The following is a 9,467-nucleotide window of genomic DNA, read 5'->3' as shown; positions in this document are numbered from 1 at the left end:
CATTACCCAGTGCTCACCACATGTGCACTCCTTAATCCCCATCTCTTATTTAACAACCCCCCCCCCCACCTCCTCTCTGGTAACCATCAGTGTGTTCTCTGTAGTTATGAGTCTGTTTCTTGGTTTATAAGACTATGCTTCTTAATATTCTAAGCAATCAAGACTTTTTTTGGTCATTTTTTATTCTTTTTCAATCTATTGAATCAAGATTAAAGAAAGAGGCCTGTAAAATGTTTTTTACTTGTAAATGTTTCCTTTGTATGCAAATTTAATTGGTTTTTGTAAATACACTACAAATATATATATATATACATAATTATGTGCATGTATAATTTTTTGTGTATTTTTGTTTTTATTTATTTATTTTGAGAGAGAGAGAGAGCATGTGAGTAGGGGAGGGGCAGAGAGAGAGGGAGAGAAAGAGTCCTAAGCAGATTCCTCACTATTAGTGCACAGCCCAATGAAGGGCTTGATCTCACAAACCATGAGATCATGACCTGAACTGTAATCAAGAGTCGGATGCTTACACAACTGAGCCACCCAGATGCCCCAATAATTTTTTTGTTCTTAAGCAGCTTTTATCTAACATACCTATATAATTCTAAAAAGGAACTACTGAAGTCTCCCACTATCATTGCATGTTCAGCAAATTTTCTTGACTTTTCTTAGCACTTCTTCTCTATATAGTTAATGGCTCTGGTTGGATTCACTTAAAAAAATACATAACTTTTCTATTTTTTAATAAATCACAGCTTTTTTCAATAAATAATGCTCCCTTCACTCTGTTTAGTGTTTTTAATCTGCAATTCCATCTTTTCTGATAAGATCACAACTACTGATTTTATTTCCCTGGTTCTTTTTGCCCTCCTCTTTTCTTTCTTCTTTCCTTCCTTCCTTCCTTCCTTCCTTCCTTCCTTTTCTCTCCTTTTTTCAAAAAGTGTATTTCTTTTGAAGATAGCACCAGCAAGCACTAGCAGGGGGAAGGGAAACAGAGAATGGAGAGAGAGAATAACAAGCAGGCTCCGCATTGCCAGCACAGAGCCCAACACAGGGCTTGAACCCACGAACTGTGACATCATGACCTGAGCCAAAACCAAGTGTCAGACACTTAACTGACTGAGCCACCCAGGCACCAATCTTCTTCTTTCTCATATCTTTTATATATATAAATGGATTAATTATAATCTTTGCCCATTAGTCCTTATTTTCTTTGGTTTGCTTTTTTTTTTTTACATGTTCTCTGTTATTCTTGGGCTTTTGTTTTTATTTTTTTTAATTAACTAACTTATTTATTTTTTAATTTACACCCAAGTAGGTTAGCATATACTGCAACAATGATTTCAGGAGTAGATTCCTTAATGCCCCTTACCCATTTAGCCCATCACCCCTCCCATAAACCCTCCAGCAACCCTCAGTTTGTTCTCTGCATTTAAGAGTCTCTTAGGTTTTGTACCCCCCACCCCACTTATATATTATCTTTGCTTCCCTTCCCTTATGTTCATCTGTTTTGTATCTTAAATTCCTCATATGAGTAAATTCATATGATATTTGTCTTTCTCAGACTGACTAATTTCGCTTAGCATAATACCCTCTAGTTCTGTCCACGTAGTTGCAAATGGCAAGATTTCATTCTTTGTGATTGCCGAGTAATACTCCATTGTACATATATACATATATACCATATCTTCTTTATCCATTCATCCGTCAATGGACATTTGGGCTCTTTCCATACTTTGGCTATTGTTGACAGGGCTGCTATGAACACTGGGGTGCATGTGCCTCTTCAAAACACCACATCTATATCCCTTGGATAAATACCTAGTGCAATTGCTGAGTCGTACGGTAGTTCTATTTTTACTTTTTTGAGGAAACTCCATACTGTTTTCAAGAGTGGCTGCACCACTTTGCATTCCCACCAGCAGTGCAAAAGAGATCCTCTTTCTCCGCATCCTCGCCAACATCTGTTGCTGCCTGAGTTGTTACTGTTAGCCATTCTGACAGGAGTCAGGTGGTAGCTCATTGTGGTTTTGATTTGTATTTACCTGATGATGAGTGATGTTGAGCATTTTTTCATGTGTCTGTTAGCCATCTGGATGTCTTCTTTGGAGAAGTGTCTATTCATGTCTTTTGCCCATTTCTTCACTGGATTCTTTATTTTTTAGGTGTTGAGTTTGATAAGCCCTTTATAGATTTTGGATACTAACCCTTTATCGGATATGTCATTTGCAAATACCGTCTCCCATTCCATCAATTGCCTTTTAGTTTTGCTGATTGTTTCCTTTGCTGTGCAGAAGATTTTTATTTTGATTAGGTCCCAATAATTCATTTTTGCTTTTTTTTTTCCCTTGCCTCTGGAGATGTGTTGAGTAAGAAGCTGCTGTGGTCGAGATCAAAGAGGTTTTTGATTCCTTTCTCCTCTAGAATTTTGATAGCTTCCTGTCTTACGTTTAGGTCTTTCATCCATTTTGAGTTTATTTTTGTGTATGGCATATGAAAGTGGCCCAGGTTCATTTGTCTGCATGTTGTTGTCTAGTTTTCCCAACCCCATTTGCTGAAGAGGCTGTCTTTATTCCATTGGATATTCTTTCCTGCTTTGTCAACAATTAGTTGGCCATACGTTTATGGGTCCATTTCTGGGTTCTCTATTCTTTTCCATTGATCTATGTGTCTGTTTTTGTTCCAGTAGCATAATGTCTTGATGATTACAGATTTGTAATACAACTTGAAGTCCTAGATTGTGATACTTCCAGCTTTGGCTTTCTTTTTCAAGATTGCTTTGGCTATTTGGTGTCTATAAAATACCTAGGAATAAACCTAACCAAAGAGGTGAAAAATATATACAATGCAAACTATAGAAAACTTATGAAAAAAATTGAGGAAGACACAAAAAAATGGAAAAATATTCCATGCTAATGGACTGGAAGAACAAATATTGTTAAAATGTCGATATACCCGAAGTAATCTACATATTCAGTGCAATCCCTATCAAAATAACACCAGCATTCTTCACAGAGCTAGAACAAACAATCCTAACATTTTTATGGAATCACTTTCATCTCAAGTGAAAAACTCAAAATAACTTAAGAGATCTACTGTGTACTCTTTCTCCATCCTGTCCATTGCCTCACTCACATGAGGAAAACACTATCTTAAACCTTGCAGTCCCCTGCTTTATAAACATATTATAACATACACATATACATAGAGCTAGAGATGTGATGATGTTAGGAGGGGAAGCTTCTGGGAGGTGATTAGGTCATAAGGATGGAACCCCCATGAATGGGATAAATGCTGTCATAAGAGGTTAAAGAGACCAGAATTCTCCCTTTCTACCATGTGAAGGCACAGTGAGAAGGCAGCTATCTATGAACCAAGAAACAGGCATTCACCAGACATCCAATCTGCCAGTGCTTTGACCTTGGGACTCCCAGCCTCCAGCATGTGAGAAGTAAATTACTGTTGTTATACCAGTCTGTGGTATTCTGTTATAGCAGCTTGAATGGACTAAGACACACACACAGAGACACACATACACACCTAAATTCTGAGTAATGCTTTTGCAACTCTGTAAGTCCTGTCAGTCTGTAGATTTAGGCCTTCCTGATCTCTGAAAAATATTTATTATTTGTTTGCTTTGTGAGTTGCCTTTTTCTACTAATCTAGAGCATCTATTATTCTCATGTTAGGTTTCCTGGCTCTATCCTCTATACCTTTCATATTTTTCTCTATTTTCCTTTTCTTAACGTTTTTGTTCAGTACTTGGAGAGAAATTTCTTCCATTTGCTCTTCCAGGCCAGCTATTTCTGTCTTAATAGTAGTCATTTTGCCTTAACTCATCTGTGGATAAAGAAAGTGATTTTTGCTTCAAAAAGTCCTTTCAAGCTGCACTTGAATCTTTTTAAGTGCACTTATTTTTCCATCCAAATTGTCATGTCTCCTTCAGCAGCTTTATTTGTGGCTGTGTTCTGTGTACTCTGCTGGATCTTGCAATCTCTGGTTTGAACATGTGTCATTTTTTTCCTTGATAACTGGGACTCAGGTGTTATTGTTAGAATACACTAGCAGGTAGCAGTCCCCAAGGGGAGGAAGTCAAAATGGTCTTCTGTAGAAGCCTCCCTGTTTCTCAAGGACAGGGATGACTAAGCCCACATTTTTGGCATCTCAGGTCTCATGGAGACCTGCCACATCAAATGTCTTCCTAAAGCCCACACATGTCTTTGGGCCAAGCTCTCCTCAGTGTCCCCATTTCATAATCCCTGCCTCAGGGCTGTCACCAGCAGCTAGACATGTGCCTAGCCCAACAGAGCAGAAAACCCTGTACCAGTTCACTCTAATGGGACTCCCATGGAGCCTGTGGCCTCATTTCCACTTAGCAACACGCAGACCCCAACTAGTTGACTCAGAAGCTTTATTGGACTTGACTGATACTGAACAAAAAAGAGAGTTAGGTTCATGTGGCCATCTTTCCAGAACTTCCCTCTAGAATCAGCATCTTCATCCAACTCCATATCCTAGTGAACCTGTTTCCTCTTATTGCAAGGCAGCAAGTCCTGCTGGAAGGTCATCAGCTTTGGATTCAGAGATCTGTATTCAAATCTGCCCCTCACAAGTGCAATCTTATACAGGCTACGTAATCAGTATTTCTGAGCTTCAACTCTTCATTTATAAAATGGTGCTAATGTGAAGAATAAATGAAAGAATATATTTAAAGCACTTTTCCCAGTGTTGAGCACATGATAGGTTTTGCAGAAACGTTAATCCCTTTCCCCTACAATTTGATTTTCAAGAAGTGATCGTTGCCTAGTGAACCTCCCTCTAGGTTTGACATTTCAGCAACAACTGATTTTCATCACCATTCCTTATGTTTGTTCTTACTCAGTCCATCATCTTGAAGAATCTATATTAATGGCCAATGTGGTAGGCCTCTTGGTGTCCCAAAGCCTTCCTGGGGGTATCAATTATGCCTTATATATAATGACAGCCATCCATCACAAAGGGGGAAAGGAATCCTCAGGTGTAGAGTCAGAGGCCAAACTGAAAAGGAATGTTTAGAGGGGCTCCCGGGTGGCTCAGTAGGTTAAGCATCCAACTCTTAGTTTTGGCTCAGGTCATGATCTCATGATTTATGGGTTCAAGCCCCACACTGGGCTCTATGCTGGCAGCGTGTAGTCTGCTTGTGATTCTCTCTATCCCCCCAACTGCTTCTCCCCTGCTCGTTCTCTCTCTCTCTCTCTCTGTCTGCTCTCTCTCTTTCTCAAAATAAACAAACTTAAAAAAATGAAAAATACACCCCCATGTTTACAGTAGCACTATCAACAATATCCAAAGTATGGCAAGAGCCCAAATGTCCATCGATGGATGAATGGATAAAGAAAGTGGGGTACATATATACAATGGAGTATTACTCGGCAATCAAAAAGAATGAAATCTTGCCATTTGCAACTACATGGATGGAACTGGAGGGTATTATACTAAGTGAAATTAGTCAGTCAGAGAAAGACAAAAATCATATGACTTCACTCATATGAGGACTTTAGGAGACAAAACAGATGAACATAAGGGAAGGGAAACAAAAATAATATACAGGGAGGGGAAAAAACAGAAGAGACTCATAAATATGGAGAACTGAGGGTTGCTGGAGGGGTTGTGGGAGGGGGATGGGCTAAATGGGTAAGGGGCAATAAAGAATCTACTCCTGAAATCATTGTTTCACTATATGCTAACTAATTTGGATGTAAATTTTAAAAAATAAAAATAAAATTAAAAAAATGAAAAATAAGAAAAAAAGGAATGTTTAGAAATCAGCTCTGACAACAAATGTAAAAGCATTAAGAAGAGTTCTCTGCCCTCCTCTTTTCTGCTACATGTAGGGCATGCATTTCCTTTTCTTTGTAAAGGGAAAATAAGATCACCCCATCCTCCTGTACCAGGATGAGGAAAGCAACCTGTCTTGCAAGAGACAGAGTCAGCACCAAAATGAGTCTGCATAAACCTTACTAAAATAACCTTTATCTCTCATGAGTTCTGTCATGTGTTTCTTTATTACTTCCCCATAACTTATACTTCCTTGAAGCTCAAACCCTCTTTGCTTTGTGAAAATGGTGTATAAGCTCCTAAGTCTAACCACCTCTTTGAGTTTCACTTCTTTCCTGTGGACTCCTGTGCATGTAAACATATTAATAAATTTGTACTCCTTCCCTCAAAAACAAAAATAAAGGCATTAAGAACATAATTATCCTTGGGGCGCCTGGGTAGCTCAGTCGGTTGAGCATCCAACTTCGGCTCAGGTCATGATCTCATAGCTTGTGAGTTTGAGCCTCGTGTCAGGCTCTGTGCTGATAGCTCAGAGCCTGGAGCCTGCTTTGGATTCTGTGTCTCCCTCTCTCTCTGCCCCTAACCCACTCGCATTCTGTTTCTGTCTCTCTCAAAAATAAATAAACATTAAAAAAAATTTTTTTTAAAGAACATAATTATCCTTTTAAAGGTTATTATGTAATTGAATCTCTAAATTTGCTTGAATGTAGATTAATTCACTCCAATGAAATCTCCAAGAAAAAGGGATATCCCCAGAGCTCTTCAGGAAAACCAAAAGAATTTTTAATTGCAACAAATACATGAAGGGATTCTTCCTTATAAAAGAAGAAAATATATGGCAACTTTTGGGGGATAATTAATGTAAAAGATATCAAAGATCTGTTCATGGGGGCCCTAAAACCCATGAAATGAAGAATAATATCAGTGTCCATGTTTCTGGAATATCCAACTCTATATATACACTCAGAAAGAGTTCTCTCTTATTTTATTCTCCATATCCCCTCACAATAGCCAATGACAATATTTTACTTTGTGTCAGAAAAATGCTGAGAAGACTAGCCTCTGGGTTGCTTACCAGCCTGATAATCACTAATACCGTTTTACATAGATCAATTGACTTGTTCAAAACTTTTCTGTTAGTAAATGATGGACACAAAACTCAAAATAGGCTTTCTGATTCCCAGTCCACTCTTCTTTAGGAAGGGAAAGGATGGCACAAACCAAGCCCTTTGGCAAAATGTCAGTTTAAAAAAAAAAATAGAAAGGAGAAAATATGAAAAATAGTTTCTCAAAGCTCCAGAAACAGCTGAACTCAAAAATCTGAATCATGTTTTTGTTTTGTTTTGTTTTAAGTTTATTTATTTATTTTGAGAGAGAGAGAGAAAGTATGCATACATGCGAGTGGGATGAGGAGTAGAGAAAGAGAGAGAAAAGCAGGCTATGTGCTGTCAGTGCAAAGCCCAACACAGGGCTTGATCTCATAAACCATGAGATCATGACCTGAACCGAAATCAAGAGTGGATGTTTAACCAACTGAGCCATCCAAGCGCCCCCCAAAAATTAATCATTTTCATTCAAACTTTCATGAATCAACAATACATCAAACAAAAGAAAAAGTATTTATTGAGCTCTTTCTTACTATGTGAAAGACACTATGTTGATGTTGGCGAGGATGTGAAGAAAAAGGAACCCTTCAGCTCTGCTAATAGGAATGTAAATTGGTGCAGCCACTGTGGAAAACAGTATGGAGGTTCCTCAAAAAATTAAAAATAGAAATAGCATATGATCCAGCAATTCCAGTATTGGATATTTACCCAAAGAAAATGAAAACACTAATTCAAAGAGATATATGTACCACAATGTTTATCACAGCACTATTTATAATAGCTAAGATATGCAGACAACCCAAGTGTCTGTTGATAAATGGACACACACACATACACATACACACACACACACACACACACACACACACACACACACACACAATGGAATATTACTCGGCCATAAAAAAGAATGAGATCTTGCCATTTGCAACATGGAGGGACCCACAGGGTATTAAGCTAAGAGAAGTAAGTCAGAGAAAGACAAATGCCATATGATTTTGCTTATGTGTGGAATGTAAAAATAAAACAAACAAAAGAGCAGAAACAGCCCCATAAATATAGAGAACAAACTGGTGGTTTCCAGAGGTGAGGGAGGGGAGGATGGGCAAAATCAGTGAAGGGAAGTGGGAGGTACAGACTTCCAGTTTTGGAATGAATAAGTCATGGGGATGAAAGGTACAGCACAGGGAATAGAGTCAATGGCATTTTAATAACATTGTAGGGCGACAGATGGTGAGCACAGCATAACATACAGACTTTTCAAATCACTATGTTGTACAACTAAAACTGATGTAACATTGTGTGTCAACTATACTTCAATTTTAAAAAATAGGAAAGAGCAGTTCTTTCCCATAAATTGTTTAGGGTCTTCAATAGGGAATATCAGACTCTTTTATTGATTCATACTGCTACCAGTGGCCTTGAGAAATTCTGTGTGGGGCTAAGTAGGAGGGGGTTCCAAAGAAACAGGCCATAAGAACCCAAATGGCAAAGGAAAGAAACATACTAATTACTGGAAGATTCTCTCTGTACTGCAGCCCTGCCCAGAGGTAACTTCCAATAGCTGAGTCAAAGTTTTCACACCACCAAGACTTTTCTTTGTGTTTTTGCTAACTCGGATCACTTATGATTCTTCAAATGTCTGTGCAAATGTACAAAAGAATTTCTGCGCCCAACAATGAAAGCACTACCAGAGGGAAATTATGTGGAAGGAAAATTTATAGATTTCCTTCTCTGTTTTCTTAGAGTGTAACTTCAATTGTTGGGGCCATGACAAATAAATGGACTGAAAAACAGGAGGCAAACATAGAAGACCACATTATTCTGAAGATGAGTAACAGGCACTGACAGAGAAGAAAGGAAGGAATAAAGGAAAAATGGTATTGGCTCTAAAAATAAACGCAGGGGCCACATGTGGATACATAACTGAGAGGTAAGATAAGAAGTGCTGAGAATAGGTAGTACATCTAACTATGAAATACTGCTAAAGAAGCAATAAAAGGATCCACACAACCATCTTCAGAGAATAATGCTGATTCAAAACAACCAATCTCCAAAAGTAACATACTGTATAATTCCTTTTATATAAACTGTTTGAAATTACAAAATTATAGAAATGGACAACAGATTCATGGTTGCCAGAGGTGCAAGAGACGGTGGGAACAGGGGAGAAGTGACTTTGGCTACCAAAGGGCAGCAGACAGGATCTTTGTGGCAATAAAGTGTTCTGTATCTTGGCTATTTCAGTGTCATGATCCTGGATGTGGTATCTACTAAAGTTCTTCAAGATGTTACTGTTGATGTAAGCTGGCTAGAGGGTACATGGGACTGCTCTGTATTCCATATTACAACTGCATGTCAATCTATAGTTATCTCAAAATTAGAAATTTAACTTAGAAAAAATGAGGTGAAGTCCATGACAGAATCAAAAGTGGTTGACTCTTAGAAGTAGATATTAAAGATGGAGAAGGATGGGAAAAGTGGCTGCTCCTTTTCTTTAAAATTCTTGCAGAGCCATCTAGATTTGTTGAATATTTTATAAAGAAT

At 38.1% G+C, this 9,467-nt stretch overlaps 1 long non-coding RNA gene across 2 annotated transcripts; it reads left to right on the top strand.

Annotated features, from left to right (window-relative positions):
* Window positions 1-3,319: 3,319 nt before the first annotated feature.
* Window positions 3,320-9,166, top strand: LOC132662475 (uncharacterized). Of its 2 annotated transcripts, none has more exons than XR_009602600.1 (2): window positions 3,320-3,441; window positions 8,667-9,166. It is a non-coding gene; the product is annotated as an uncharacterized LOC132662475 (long non-coding RNA). The 2 variants fall into 2 exon arrangements; XR_009602601.1 differs by having other exon boundaries at window positions 3,320-3,448.
* Window positions 9,167-9,467: the final 301 nt, after the last annotated feature.

Source organism: Panthera onca, chromosome D1 (assembly GCF_046562875.1).
Source record: "Panthera onca isolate mPanOnc1 chromosome D1, mPanOnc1 haplotype 2, whole genome shotgun sequence".
In the NCBI taxonomy this organism is placed as follows: Eukaryota; Metazoa; Chordata; class Mammalia; order Carnivora; family Felidae; genus Panthera; species Panthera onca.
The sequence above is the reverse complement of the archived record's forward strand: the minus strand, read 5'-3'. Positions and strand labels throughout refer to the sequence as shown.